Here is a 16,917-nt window from a genome sequence, read left to right as displayed (position 1 = left end):
TTAGAAGCCAGCCAATCACAACCGACACACAGTCACCACACCACATCAGTTCTGGTGACGAGGTACTTCCCACGTTAACTTGTGTTGACAGCCACGTGCGAGGAAACCCAATCAGCAACAAGGGCAAGCTTTCACGCTCATTTACCTCCTATGGATTTAGATGAGGGCTGCACTAGTTATCTTCATAAACTATAAGATGCATGTACAGTAATAAGTAAAATATCAATATCTTATTTTTGGGGTTGTCGTTGTCTTGTTGCAATTCCCCTCTGGTGTTAAAAGCTAAATAACTATTACACACTCCTTGGGGTAAGGTTAAAGTCTCATGGGGCTACAACGGAGGGCAACCTCCACTGCCAGGATTCTGTTCATGTTGCATGGTGTTTGAAGGTCACCCTTGATTACTGCTCCCTTGAAACCCATCATAGTAAGGACAAACCCTTCAGGGCTGCTCCATAACACTTATAGAATGAACGCTAGCATGGCATCACATAAAACACAGAAACAGATGCTTTCTCTGAGGTGAACATTTAAAATGCCTTTCCATCTGTGCTATGCATCAGTATACATTGACAATAAATGTAATGGTGCGAGTCAAAACCTGCCCACCACAGATTTCTGCTTTGTTATTTATTTAAGCATTTTCTTTTTGATGTCATGACATAAATTGATAGTATTGATGGAATATATTACTTGACTTATCGGTAAAAGAAAGCTTTGATCATTTGGCTTTAGTGCCCTAGACACTTCGTACATATGGTGGCATTCATTTTGACAAAGATATTGATTGATGTTCACTGCTCAGTGGTGCTAGAGTGGGAATCCACCTGTAATTGGAATATTGATTGCCTGTCGTGTGGAGTTGGTAGACAAATACATCAGAATGATCGGTAAACAGTGTCTAGAGCCCCGGTGTGCAGACAGGTCCAGACGCCAGGCTAATCTAAATGTATGGTAAGCAGACACAATCAAGGCCCTGCAACAAAGCCTGATCTATACTTTGTTGTAGGATGGTGTCGCACAAGCTCACAATGCATCGCGGGAAATTAAGCATTACAACATTGTGGAGAAAAATCCCTACATACTGTGCGTATATTGGCTATTCTCTCCCCATTGCGGAGATAATTACCCCTAACACTACCACAGCATGGCAACACAACTTAACGAAGACGACTTTGTTAATGCTTTTTGTTGCTTAATAAAAAAGACCATTAGCACAGTCTACAAAAAAAGTTATAGGATAAGTCATGGCCTGGAAATCTAACATGTCATTTTGTTGCATTCAAGTATCAACATCCACAGCTGCAGTATTCCCCTCCCTTCACCCTCAATCCAGACGGTCATAAATCTCAGCTGATTTAATAAACCATTTGTTGTTATAATCCATTTTGCATAGTCCAGCAGGTTTGCTGAGGAGCATTGCGTGTTCCATGGCCTTGTGTCATTTCATGACACTGCGCATGGCCCTAGATCAGCATCTACTATTTATATCTACTACATTGTGTATACAGTATACTGCCATTCCATGCACTTCTGGTTAAGCCCAGGGGAGTCTGGTATGGAATATTTTATTCTCTGTGAGTGACAGCAGTTATGCCCGTTGCTACAATATGCCAACTCAACTGTTTTGAAGACAACAAACATAAAGTGCTTTTTTCGACATAACCCTCCTGAGATTCTCAAGTTACTTTATCTTGTGGAGAGGCCAAGACCTTCCACACAGAGAAGAAAAACACTATATATGGACATTTTGCATGTGAAGATTATCCATCACATAATCAAAGAGAGATCAATTAGTAGCGCCACACGTTTTATTCAATCACTCAATGTCATAACATGTCCTCAAACACATTTCCATACCACATGGTCAATGGTAGCAACTTTTACTAAGTAAGGTAGTGTAGCTACAGTAGATACTAGTAGAATTTTAAAAGAGAGTTTTAGTGTAGTTCACTTACTTTTTATGAAAAGTAACTGGTAATTTAGCTAGCTACATCTTAAACCACTTAAGCCCTATAGCTACAGTAGGCTACTGTAGTACTTCATCATACAACAAATAGCGAAAATATCTATCACAAAGCATTGTGATGCGACACATTGTGAGCTTGTAGGTCTGCTATTTTAGCTATTCTTGAAAAACCAAAATTACAATAAAAAGTTTTTTTTTTTAACATTTTGAATAAGATTTTACATTTGCATTTACATTAACACTAGGGTTAATGCGATTGAAATAGCTTGCCAAAAAAGCTATGGACTGGAGACTGCCACCAGTCTTGCCCACTGTGAACCCCAGTGCTGTGCCCCTGGGCGGGTGAGGTATTGCCTTTAAGACTCAGGCTCTGTCAGTTTTATGACATTGGCTTGGACACCCCTGCTATTGAAAGGCACTTTATGACCTCCATGTAATCAGCAGTAAATGCTGCCACCATCTGTCTCTTTTTACCCAATTATCTGACCCAGTGACTTTTACTGACAAACACTGTCCTGGTAAGTACAGGAAGGCAAATCCTCCAGCTATGATTCTGAGACATTAATATATCATCCTCCACTATTCATAACTTTTTTTTTGCAGTGCTTGAGATATTATATTAATACCGTCCTTGGACCATGCAACAAAAAACAGCAGGAATCATTGCAGATAATGTGTAATTTTGGTGCGGTCACAGGTGATTACTGTAATCCTGACTTGTTGCATTCTGCATACAGTGCAGGTCTGAAGGCTAGTTTATGATTTTAAAGAGTCGATACCTTTTTCAATTGAAATCGCATACCTGTCCGTCCGTCCGTGTGTCCTGTCCGTGTGTTACCAGCTAATCTCCGGCACCGTTGGCCCGGTCGCTGCCAAAATGTGCACACACACTCCCTGGATGCCAATTCAGAACCTCTGCCCCAAATTTTTCACATGGGCCTGTCATAGCGCCACCAGGAGGCCGATTTGTGCAAAACCAATTTTTCCCCATTACTCCTACAGATTTTATCCAAACGTCATGCAAATCGGTACACAGTATCTCTATAGTCATGTGATCAACACGGATCTGTCCGATTTCCCATATTCCATCCTCATTGGCTAAGGTTGGCTTCCAAAGTTTGCAGGATTGGTCCGTTTTGAACAAAATGCCTCAAATCATGAACGCAGCTTGCGATTTCCGTGAAATTTCACACGCACATTCCCACTAGGCCCAGGAAGAAATGCCACCCTTTTCACATTGGCCTGTTATAGCGCCACCACCAGGTCTAATTTAGCAAAACACATTTTTGGAACACTCAAATCATGAATGCAGTGAAAGGCCTAAGAAGAAACGGCCACCCTTTTCACATTGGCCTATTATAGCGCCACCAGGAGGCCACGGTAACGTACCTGACATGGCGGAGACCTGTGCTCCGAGGAGCACTTTTTCTAGTTTTTGTTGAGTTACATGTCGCATGACACTCTTTTGCAAAAGCATAATTAGCCCTGACACTGCACTGCTGTGGCCATGAGAGAATATTAATTTGGTTTAATACAATCCCTCTCATGTCTCAGCCCTGTGAATGTATTTTGATCAACCCAATTAGGCTCTGAACAACACCTCTGTACATTTACAAAGCAGCAGCAGTAGTGGTTGACTCTTCCACCTTTTCTTCCACTCTAGCACCACCCAGTGGACTACTCAGGGATGGAGTACAATTTTAGCATTTCCACAAATTGATGCACACAATTCTAAGGCATTATTAGTAGAAGTGCTTAGGTGGTGAAATAACCTCCACTTAAAATGATATACAACTTAATATAACAAATAATTGATATTCATTCAAAATATATGATTACCATATTACATTGTGATATTCATAGTAAGATTTAATTAAATTGGAGAGTGGGTTTATTCATGAGATACAGCAGTAAAACAGTGATAACGTTTTAAATCATGTGAGTGCAAAGTTGGTTCTGATCGCTTCATCAGTTTGTGAGATTAGCTCTGTGGCTCCAATGTGGCTCCAAAATGAATGAATATGAAATTCAAGCGGCCAGCCTGTGATGTCAGTCATCTATGACAGTTGATGATGTATCCCAGTGGTTCTCAACCTTTTCAGGGCCCACGTGAAAATCTCAAAAGCGTTCATGGCCCACCCATCTGACCACTTCAGTGGTCAGTTGGGTGGGCCCCATGCATTTTCAGAGCATGTTTATTCTAATGATCAATCAATCGATTTTGTTACGGCTTGGATCTATATATACTTTAAGTTGCTATTCATCACAATGAACCTTGAAACTAACTTTTCAAGGTTTTAAACAAAAGTTGTTTTTTTTTACACTAATTATTTAAAAATCATATATTACATCTTTAATTGGCTAATGGGTGGGCGGGCTGGTGGGCTGGCTGGCGGACCACCGTGGCCCGTCACTATGACTCAGACATAACGCTGTCACTATGACTCCAATCTGGGAACCCATCGCCAAATAAAAAAGGAAAAACAGCGCCCTCTGCTGTTTTTTACTATTTCACTTAGCTCTGGGGGGAGCAAAATGGAGCACCCGTGCGCAAGGAAACCAGGGTTTTGGTCTGCCTTCAGCCTTTCACTTCCGGTGGTGCGACTACGTTTTCATTCCCACTAACAATATTTCTACACGGAACACTAACACCACTTCTCCCAGAGAACATGGATCGTTTTGGTTATAAGCCCACTTGTTTCTATGATGAAAGAGCAAGTTAAAATGTGAATATCTTTCTGTGGTTTTGTCTGCTCCGAGGACGCTATTGTTAAATGAGTTTCGGTTTGTTTCTAGTGGGGAAGGATCGGCAGACACGTAAATCCCGCCCACTACATTTGATTGGGTAAAGCGCGGCCTGCTTCCTGATCTGAAGGCACGCCCACTTGTAGGCCAGTGCGTACGCGATATGACAAACCCCCCCCGACAGATTCAAGCGGAGAGCAGAATCTGTTCTTGAGAGATTACTATGACTCAGACAAAACCCCGTCATTATGACTCAGACATAACCATATATAGATATATATATATAGAGAACACACACACACACACACACACACACACACACACACACACACACACACACACACACACACACACACACACACACACACACACACACACACACACACACACACACACACACACACACACACACATAGACTCTCTTCTAGACGGCTCGCACGGAGGAGCCAAACCGTACAAATATCACACTCTCATTTACGTCATCTCAGCTGAGATGTCCTAAATTGTTCACATAATATAAAAAAAAGAAGAAAAAAAAACACAAGTTTACAGGTGTACAAGAGTGGGTGAAATTCTTTGCTGTACAAGCTTCCAAAGAAATTCAGTTTCCAGAAAGGGGTAAAGAATACAGAAAGAAACAAACAAACAAGGAAAATATGTCAGAAATGTCAAAAAGACTTATTGTTTTAGGGTGGAGGGCTAATTTTGAGACAATATCAAATGTTCCAAGGACACAATTTACCCACACAATTGACAGTTGAATTAATAAACCTCACACAATTATAATACACTTGTGGCAGCCAATCAGATGTGGCTGCTGGCTGTTTGTGATCAAGCTCAGAGCAATTATCTGCTGAGGACTTCACTTTCATCAACTCTCGTTTTGTCCTCTGATACCTAGTCTCATTCCACTGTGACTGCACTTTATGAACCTTTCCATGCCCCCTGCCACTTCCTTTTCTCCCTCCATGTTTATTCCTGCATTTGTCATATTCCTGTGTTTACTGTCTGAAATGAACAGTGGACAAAGACAGCAGGTGTTCATTGCTTCAATTTTAGGACACTAGGATGGGCACTCTCTATGCCGGGATATACAGTAACTCCTGTCCCTTCCAGCCATCGTGCCCCTGCATGATTGTATTGTACACAGCATCATTACCCAGCAGACACCTGGGGCTTTTGTTTCATTTCCTTCCACAAGACCTGGTGCACCAGACTAATATAATTCAGCTGCAAGATTCTAGGAGTTTCACAGCTCGATGGAAGGAGATTATGTCAGAACCAAGGAAAATAATCCTATAAGGCAAGAATCACAGCATTCCGGCTAAGATAAATATATTATACAACACAAATAGCAAATACACATTATATTATATAATAATTATCATTATTTCAAAGGCAAGCCATAGAGTACCAATTTAAGTATCTCAACTTGGTGAGTAGCAGAGGCACTTTGTATTTGATCACACATACCCAGTATAACTGGGTAGCAGGAGTGAGAAAAAGGCTGAGAGGGTGATAAGAGTTATCAGCCGTAGGACTGATATCTGTTATGATGTGACAAAGACACTGTCTAGTGGCAATTCCCCTCTGAACGTTTAAATCATAATTGGTTTTAAATGTTACAGGGTCTACTTAACAAAACCCCTGTGTGTGCCACATTAGCTCTTATTAGAGGCTAAAATGAATGCAAATGCCTTTTGTACCCAGTAGGATCCACTCTTGAGTCCAGTCATGGAGTTGCCATGCCAACTGACTGTGACTGTATTGAGGGCACTTGTCCTACTACTGTATGCAGGACAGGTCACCGGTCTGACCACAGAGAGGAATGCAAATTGGACCAAACACCGCCTGCCAATCAGGGTCAGGTGTTAACAAGAGACCTGCTGCCCTGTCGCTGTCATCGCTTCATCATCCTCTCCCTCCCTTGAGCTCACGCTTCCTGCATCAACAAGCAGGTGTGGGCGACTGGATTTTGGCTGATTTCTCTCCCTGTTAGGCTGACCGAGTGGGAAAATAATACTGAGATCAGGGAGTCTTTTCACAGAGCAACTCAATGCCTGTGATTTCTTCAATGAGAGCTGATGACGGCTAACTAGGAATGTCAGCTGAGCCAGGACAGACAGGTGTCCAACCCTGCTGACTCTGGGAAAGCAGCAGAGCGACGCCCCGAGCAAAACGAAGATAAAGCAGTGTGAGGCAGAGGACTCATCAACGGCATTTCACTTCTCTCCACTAGGAGTCTAAATTGAGCCACAATAGCATACCTCCTCCACAGTAGAACCACTCAGATTAAGCAATCAAAATAGCCGATGTATAAAGTAGTTAAACAGATTTTGATGCTACATTAACTCATTTAGCTGAGGACTCCCTGGAACCGCCTCAAGGACTCCTGGAGGTCCCCGGACGGCCGGACCCCACTGGTTTAACAGAAGTATAAAATAGGGTTTAAGTGGTTAAGCTGAGGATCATTACTGTAAAGCTGCTCCTGTTCAATACTGTGTACAAGCCCCACTTTGCCACATTCGCGCAAGCAGGGAATGAATTTTGAATGGAAACTGCTAAATCAAAGCAAACATGATTTACAAAAAAATCTGCTTCTGCTTTTCTTTTGCATATTAGAGGAAGTCAATTGCAATGGGAATTAGGCCGCAAAGCAATTGCTCTCAAACAAATAGGTTTGTTTCTTATTGAATCCCAACCCCCCATTACTCTGTTCTCTGCAGAGATTTTGTAATTCAATCTATCTTTAATCTAAGACGTAGGCTGTCAAATTCTCATTTGCAAAATCATTCAAAATATGTTTTTCATCCCATCGTGCGCTATACCCAAAGAGGCACAATCACTTCAACCATCTGGGGTATTTCACCATACTGTGGTTAATTCACAATTGTTTTTTTTTTCACATTTGCAGCGTTTTTGTGTAAGATTAATGTATATTTCTATTTAGAAATTGATATATTCAAGTTTATTGCTTATGTGGTACTGTGTGGTAAGACAATATCAGGCAAGGCTTGTTGCTGAAAGCAATTATAAAAAACAACAGAGCAGGATTTACTGTACCGTAACTTCTCCCCTTAGGCCTATATGAGTTGATATCATAACAACCAGGTAGAGATATCTCACAGGACTGAGAGAAGGTCATTGCTGAAAATGAAAGCTTAAAAGGGATGGCCTCTCCCCACGCTCGCTGACCCATGGACACGACCGTGACCGCACTGTGCTGCTGCTGCTGCCCTCGGAGGTGCTGTGGTGACTGAGTGTCACGGTCAATCAACCACCGATACAAGACACACCGCACTTTATGATAACTCAATAAGGAGGGGATTATGGAAGGGCAGAGAAGGCTAGCGGCTAGCAGATACACCGCACAGTAAATGTTTATTAGTCACAACTCATCTTCCAAGAGAACCTCTCCTCTTCCATTCTCAAGTCTCGTCCATTCACAGCTGGCATGCATGGGTGGGGTGGGGTGGGGGGGGGGGGGGGCAGTTAAATTTAATCGTTTGGAAAATTTGGTCATCTTTTTGTTGAGGATTGGTGCTACTGTACATGCTTAACAATCCTGGGAATTTCCTGCAGTTTTACATGCGAGTGGTTTACGGAGAGTCAGGGAAATTGGTCCATCGTTCGATAGAGCTGTGAGATTTCTGCTGATGACATTTCCATTAACAACAGCACATAATATGTTTATTGATCCCCGTTTGCTTGGCCCTTTAATTTCTCCCTCTGCAACACAGTTTCTAACTGCTACGAGGGAGTGCGGAGTGAAGACTTTATAGATTGTCCATACTGTGAATCTATTGGGGCAGTAAATTGCGCTGACAAAGCATGGTGGGACGGCTGATCCACAGAACCACATTGCTAGGTGAATTACAGAGAAAATGGAATGAGTTATTAATCTGGAACAATATGACGGCTGTACCGTACAACTGTAAGATTTGACACCATGCATCCCCTAGTGGATAAATCATCTTTGGCTAAATGTAGCTACTCTTGTTATTAAAAATAAATAATAATAATAAATAAATAAATAAATACAGTATATACATACTTTTTTAGTTTTTCAGACAGCTGCAGTGACACGGCGAGGAAACTGTAAAAACTAGATTTCACAAATCTGTACTCAGGAACACAATCATAACTGAAAGGCACTGAGCATTTGCCAGGCTTCCTGTTGCTGTGCCTTCCTGCTTCTCAGCTGCTCTGGTGTTAACAGACAGCTCCTGCCATACGATGGCCATTAATTGACAGTAAATTAGATCAAACTGTGTACCACCGGGTCTGCTGATTGGCTTTAATTGGGTTAGCGTGGCCCTGATGATGTGTTCCTCTCAGGGTATAGGAAGATTGTTGGTGCGAGGAGAATATCCTATTTGTATTGTAATGTGGCTTTCACAGACAGGATGCATTAGAATGGGAGACGGCTCATGCCCATGAGAAACTAAGTAAAGCATTGGCCAAATTTTAAACTAACAGAGAGGGCAAGCAGAATGTTTTCCTTCGGTTCACTAAGTCCATGTGGACATACCTGTATATGGTCTGTTGCAAGGTTAGAACTACCCAGTAAAATCCTTAGTGTTAATTTAAAGGTACTGTATTATTTCGTTTTTTATGATTAAACCAAAAGTGTATTGTTAAAAAGTTGAAGCTCTATATTCGGATAGTAATCATTGCTATAGTGTTTGTTCAGTAACAGGGGTGCCCCCGTCTCTCCAGCTCTTTAGTAAACAGAAAATAAATGTTCAGTTAGGTTACACATTTCATCCAATCAGGAAAGAGAACCCAACTGCTTGTGTTTCCAGTTCCAAATTTGTCTGCTAATGTACTTGTTTCATCACTTCCAATTTCCCTTGTTTATCCTGTATGGGTTCTCTCTCCTGATTGGATTAAATCTGTGTCCCTCAAAATACATTTTCTGTTTACTAAAGAGCTGGAGAGATGGGGATAAATCAGTTATTACAATACAGAGCAATACAGAGCAGAGAGCACTTATTTTAACAAAGAAATATGACTTACAGCACCTTTAAAAAAAAAAAGTCCGCTTTTTGTTCCCCTTTCTTTTATATATATTCTTAACCTTTTTTAAATAGTTCTTCCTAATAAAGCTGTTTTTATCTTGTTTCTGTAAAGCGACTTTGAGTACCTAGAAAAGCACTATTTAAATCGTATGTATTATTATTCATTTAACTAAGAGAGGGTACAAATGGTTTGGTTCCATTTGTACCCTCTCTGAGTCAAAGGTCTCTCGAGTAGCTGTGACTGTGGTTTACACCAGCAGACGCATCTGCAGGCCTTTGATTACACAATAATAATTACAGTGGTCAAACGGAAGCCAAGAGCGACCGCTCTGTGAGCGAGGTTATTTACGGAGGGTCGTCAAACTCTGGACAATTTCATCATGGGGGAATAAACATCCAGGGTCACGTCCTTCACTGGTGAAATATGTCACCTCGTCTGTGAGCCCCCGTGTTAATAAAACAAGCCGTCAACAGAGACATAAAAATATATATAATCAAACGCAAGGCACAAACACAACTGGATTCTCCCCCAGTTTGAGCTCCAATTAGAGCGCTTCACACCAGTTTAAATAGACAGTCCTGTGTCAGATTTGCCACTGCAGTGCAGCCTAATTAACACAATATGACTACCATGGTGATGTTTTCACTCAATTGTATTTGTTTCTTATTTATTCGTATACATTAGGCAAGAGAAGGAAATGTGGTTTACTATCATAAAAACTAGACTGGTGACTTGCATTACCACCAAAATCAGACCTAATTAATGCATTTTCAGACACAATCAATAGTATATAAATGACCAAAGCAGCATCCATCACTTTTAAATCACAGCACCGTGATGCTGGTTTTGAGAGGCAGATTCCCCCCCCCCCCTCAACACCCACTCACCCTCACCCAGAACACTGCTGTGGGCGATGACGAATGAATCGGGAGACGAATTAGAATAAAATTTGAGTGCAAGTTTGCCCGTGATGGGAATGACCCCTTCTTATTCAACAGACTGAGGGGCCTGATCGGCATGTCGATTTACAGCATGCATCTCCTCGTTCCGTGTGTCTAGAGTCCAACACCCCCCACCTTGCATGTACTTAAACAGGCCACTGCACGAAAACACACCTTTTTAAAAATGATGTTTTAACTGTTTTCATCTGGCGGAGGCGTCCATAAAGCATGTCTGTCTGCCGAGGGTGTGTGTGTGTGTGTGTGTGTGTGGGGGGGGGGGGGGTGTTATGGGGCCCTCCTGGGAAATCTAGCCGTTTGTTTGGCGGGAAACAGGAGGCGTAAACAAATGGAAGGCCGAGGAGGATTTACGGCTTCCTGATACATACATCTCCACGCCAGGCGGGACAATCCCACCTGCCCAACCCATGGCCCGACCATGGCTCATTCTGACAGGCCCGCACAGAGGGAATCAGAGAAGTCCCAGCTTCAGCACCGACGCAGGTTCTTGACAGTATTAAACCCGATTCATACTGCGTGACACGAAAAAAAAAGCCGACCTACAAGCTCACAACGTGTCGCATCTGCGACTCGTTGTGAGCTTGTAGGGGCTCACTCACACACACGGACGACAGCCACGAGGCTTCCTCATCCGCTTCCATTCTGTGGAGTGGGGCAGACAGCTTCCATAGAATGGAAGTGGATGGGGAAGCCACGCAGGTGTTGTCCGGCTGTCGTCCGTGTGCGAGTGAGCCCTATTGGTTGGCTATTTTCAACGTGTGACACAGTCGTGGGACGGAGCATAAATTTGCCTTTAAGAAGTGCTGATATGGTTGAATATCGTTGCTGTCAATCTTTCTACGTTTTTTTTCAATAAACAATTTTATGCCCTATTCTACAATTTGTTGGATGACAGTGTTGCGCGAAAGTAGTAAAAATAGCCGATGTGACATGTTGTGTGCTTGTAGATCTTCCTTTCCCTGTGATCTTTTAAGATTTTTGCCTATTTAGGAGGAGATCTCTGATGGTTAAATCAAAGAATGGGACCCGCACACTGTCAGAAACGTGCAAAAAATGTAGCTCTTTATTCGACGTTTCGGTCGTTAGACCTTCATCAGGACAGACAATACCTAAGATTTTTGCCTATCACATGCCCGAAATAGGGACGCTAGATTGAAAGAGGTTGAGTCTGTCTGTGGGTTTTATTAATATTTAACCAATGAAAAGTTAGAGCTTGCGACTACTTAATAACTACATTGGATCCAATTGGACCACAGGTTTTTTCCATTTCCTGAGAAGTAACAGTTTTGGACATACTGTACTGTACAAGGTTTCCAACCGACAGCAACGATATGCTATAACTATCATTCATACTGATATACTCATCTTGACTCTAAGGAACACAGTACACACTAAATCGTAACTAGTACTTTACAGTATGTGTGAATTATATACTGCCCAGTACATTCCTGGGTCCCACATTTTATCGAGAGAGTCAGTTAGTTACGGGTTGTAGTTACAATACTACACAGTAAAATCCCAATGGTTAATTGTAGAAATGGAACAAAATGGTCCCATAAGGGTCCTTTTGTACTCTCATTTCTAAGTAATTTGGCTCCAATTTGTACTCTCTTAGTATACAAATGGAACCAAATGGACCCGAGGAGCTAAGGGTCCATTTGGTTCCATTTGTACAGTCTTTTGGGTTAAATTGACAGTGAGGATTTTACAATGTACGTTCAGTGTGTAGCCTATCTCCCCTGGCTCTCGACGGCTGTTCAGGGAAAACGAGGCGCGTTCGTTTGATCGTCATCCCATTAGACTGATCCGCCGTGCCTCGGCCTCCCCTGCATTTTACATAATCAGGGAAAAACACAGGTTTATTGATTTACACTATACAACGTTTTTTTTACAATGCCCATCTGGAAATTCCCATGTGGATTCTGCAACCGATGAGAACTTTTGGTCTCATGTCGCACAATGAGATTTACTGAGGCTTGTTGAACCATTGCCAACCTCCGCTTTAAAACCTGCACCGCAATCAATAGAGGACACCCACCATGGAGGAAGTCCTATAGATTACAACATTACTATGACATTGGGTTAAGGCCAACAACATATTTGTCATTAAAGGGGGTGCAAGTGATTATTATAATTTATAATTATTACAATACATTTTTGGTAAAGTAAATATTACATAGCTCTATATTCCGATTAGGGTTAGGGTTAGGTGAGGTCAATCACTGCTATAGTGTTTGTTCAGGGGTCTCCCCTTCTCTCCAGCTCTTTAGTAAAGAGAAAATACATTTTCAGGTCGGGATACCGATTTCATCCAATTAGGAGAGAGAACTCACACAGGATACAGGATAAACAAGTGAAATTGGAAGTGATGAAACAAAACAAACAAAGATGAACAGACAAAATTGGAACTGGACCAACCTCTTCCAAAATGTTGAGGGCTATCTCGACCTGAACATGTATTTTCTGTTTAATAAAGAGCTGGAGAGACAGGGAGACCACCTGTTATGAAACAAACACTCTAATGATTACTATAGGGATATTCATCTTTAACTTTTGAACAAAAACATATCAGCCCTTTGATGCCATAGAAGGGTCATAGAATAAACATGCCTATTTCTCAGATGCTTATCACATGTATCACAAACAGAAGTCAAAAACTATACTGCCGAGGATTCTGTACATTAATGTGATGCCCCCCATATAAAACAAAACATATAGTGTCATACAACATTACTGTGTGCATTGTGTCCCATGTTGCATATTACAGTACATTAGTATGCAACCACTCATGCATTCTTTTTTTTATTGCTGATTCCTTTGACTATAAAGCGGGGCTATTGCATTAAGTCTTGGATAGTAAGGCACAGTTTTACTGTGAGCTAATAAAAAACAAAATTCATCTGTGAACGCTTGACGGTTTCCCCTCCAGGAGAAATGTGCTGGGCATATTGTAAAAATCCATGATAATTATCTTGCAATATTGGTTTTATTACTGGAGGATGTATCCCAACCACATGCTGTTTTCTGTTCTAATTCGCTTCACTGCCACATCACGAGGAGATTATAACCGTAAAACACATAGACAAACCAACAGAAGCCCAGGCCAGCATTAGCCTTTATAATACTGGAAAGTACAAAAAGGCCACACATAAACAAAGTTAAATTGCCTTGAGTGTCTTCATGATTTGTGATTATGTATTCTCTTTATAACAATTTTCCTACTACAATATTAATGTATTCAGATTACTACAGTATGACCACACATTTCTTTGAAATCGTTTTGCAGCATGGGGGGCACAAAAGTCATTGCTTTAGGGTGGTGTTGTTGAACGCGTACAGTACTTCTCAAGAGCATGGATCTTGACTGTTACCTTTGTTTTGAAACAAAGAGCAGTTTGGGTGACACTTTAAGGGCTCTACGAAGCACACGCCCCCCTCTCCATCCCTCTTCTACCAGGCACATCTCTATCACAACTCTACACAGGGCTGAGGTGATCCTGGATGATTCATTCTTTACCAGAACGGACAAGACAATCCCCGGTGGAAAGGCGCCTTCAATTGCAATCCGGGAGCTTTGATACAATCCTAAATCCAGACATTGATCCTCCAGTACTACCCAACGCTCTTTTTTTTTTTTTTTCACACTAGATTGCTTGGGATGAGTAGAACCTGCGTCTCTCGCTTGATTTATTCTTCGTCTGGACTGGAGGTAGGTGGAACATCAGAGGGAGACATCATCTGCGAGGCGGCGCAGGGTTGACTAAAGCCAAACATTCATCTTTCAAGTCACTTCCGACCCACTAGCCAACATGTGGGGGTTTAGGACAGCTCTCGCCTGATTAACTTCTTGTTGGAAGAGACTGGACACACCGAGAGACAAACCCCACTGTGACCTCGACCTAACCCTCGCCCGTGAAATAAGGCTCCATTCCAGATCCCCACATTGCTTCCTGCCAAAACCATCCAGCTGTAACGTAAAGCCGGATTTGTACTTAGTTGTGCGCCAGTGTCGCGCACAGACAATAGATCTACAAGCTCACAACGTGTTGCACTGAGACACGCTGTGAGCTTGTAGATCGGCTAGTTTTGGTGCGTGACACCGCATGCAACAAAGTAAATGAAGCATAAGTCCTCTATGTACTGCATACTGGTCAGGAGATTTAGGAAGTCTGTGTATAATCCTCAGTCACAAAGGTATATAAAAACCATTTCCCTTTCCCACTGAACTGTCTTTTTATACCTAGAGTCCTGGCACAGGCTTAATCAATTATTTGTTCTCTATTGTCAACATGATGCTATGCATGTTTGTGTATTGTGCTGTTGAGAGAGACGTGCTACAGAGATAGGGCGCCCACGGCGGGCAGAGCAACAGTTTCCTGTGTGTCTTTAATCTTTGTGAGGCTGCCTCACTGATTCGATAGGCATTAAAGTGTCCCGTTTTTGCCTTCTGATATAAGATGATGTCACCCAGTAAATTCAATCGAGAGTCAGTATGGGGGGGTGTGTGTGATCCATGGTGCATAATGCAGCGCTGAACACCGTCTGGCTTAAAGTGGACCGGCGGTACCGCTCAGTGGGGCATTAGGTCTGTCATAATTGCATCCGCTGTCTGAGGTCACCTGAGGCCAGTAAGCACCGGGGCTCAATGTGTATTACCGATGAAACCCCTGGAGAGAGAGTGGACCATTACCGAGACAGAAAATTGAATGGATTTTCAAAAACTGGGCTGCTGTAGCATTATGATGGTACACGGGAACTGTGGCAGTGGGGGAGATGGACTGTTGTGGAGAGTGGTGCGGCTCAACAGGCTCAGGGATGGAAGATGGAATGATGTGGCAGGAAGGTGTAATTTCCTGGGAGTCCCCCGGAGAATCAGACCCCCTGGATGGGAACTGCCACAGACTGGAGACACATCGGCAAATTTTTCACACTCACACATACTGCATGGCATTCACTTGGGTGAGGCTGTGAGCACGCACGCACGCACGCACACACACACACACACACACACACACACACACACACACACACACACACACACACACACACACACACACACACACACACACACACACACACACACACACACACACACACACACACACACACACACACACACACACACACACACACACACACACACACACACACACACACACACCCACCCTCATGCCAAAGATACCATTACACACCTTTTCTTTTTCTCTTTTTCGTAGAAGTAATTGGCTCCTCCAACAGCTTGGGGTGCTAGTGAGGAGGAATGGGGCAAATAAAACAAATCTAATTGCAAATTAGTTACCCGGTGAGTCCAGTGACATTTTCTCCTTGAGGCACAGGAGAAAAGGGAAATAAAAGTACTACTGTACTGTGATGCATTTAATATTACGGTCCACCTGCAATACCTGTAAGGTTACCTGGATTCTTTGTTACCCACCAACAACACTGTACTGAAACTGACGGATGTTTCTCAATTATTTTTATAGGCCTGAAGAGGGCAGACGTGTCACTTTCTCAAATCCACATTAAGGGTGCTCAAAGTATTTCACATTCAGACAATACTTACAAAGGATAAAGGGAGTATACTGCATATCAAATAAACCAAGATTTATTTTGTGAGATGGATATGAATAAATAGTACCAAATACATCAGTTTGATTACATACTCTTCAGGTATTCTTCATTATAATTAGCTTTTACTGTTGAGCATCTGTATAACAAAGACAACAGCTATACAACAACAACTATGATGTACTCGATGTACGGGCTGGAGTCTCCTATCAGATCCATTAGTGCAGCCAATATAACTGTGACAATGGCATGATAAGTGCCCAGTAGGCAACAGCAATCAGAGGGAATGGGGATGTATTTCTCTGTGACACCAAGCCATAAAAAGCATCCATCCAAGGAAGTGTGTGTGTGTGTGTGTGTGTGTGTGTGTGTGTGTGTGTGTGTGTGTGTGTGTGTGTGTGTGTGTGTGTGTGTGCTTGTGCGTGTGTTTTCAGACAAAAGCCAACACAGTGGCACAGAGAGAACACCTGTGTTATCTTTATGTTGCTGCTGTGGTGGAGGTTCTAGTGGCTGAAGCTTTTACTACAGCTGGAGTTCCCCATCATCCATGCGTCTCTTTGTTTCCTCTCCAGGAGAGTCGATGTCTGCCATCGTTATTGTTTATGGAGACATCAATATGGAGAAGGCTGATGCTGACTTCTTTATGTCTGCACA

Source organism: Gymnoscopelus braueri (genome assembly GCF_963280865.1).
Source record: "Gymnoscopelus braueri genome assembly, chromosome: 19".
Lineage (NCBI taxonomy): Eukaryota > Metazoa > Chordata > Actinopteri > Myctophiformes > Myctophidae > Gymnoscopelus > Gymnoscopelus braueri.
Note: the sequence above shows the minus strand (reverse complement) of the source record.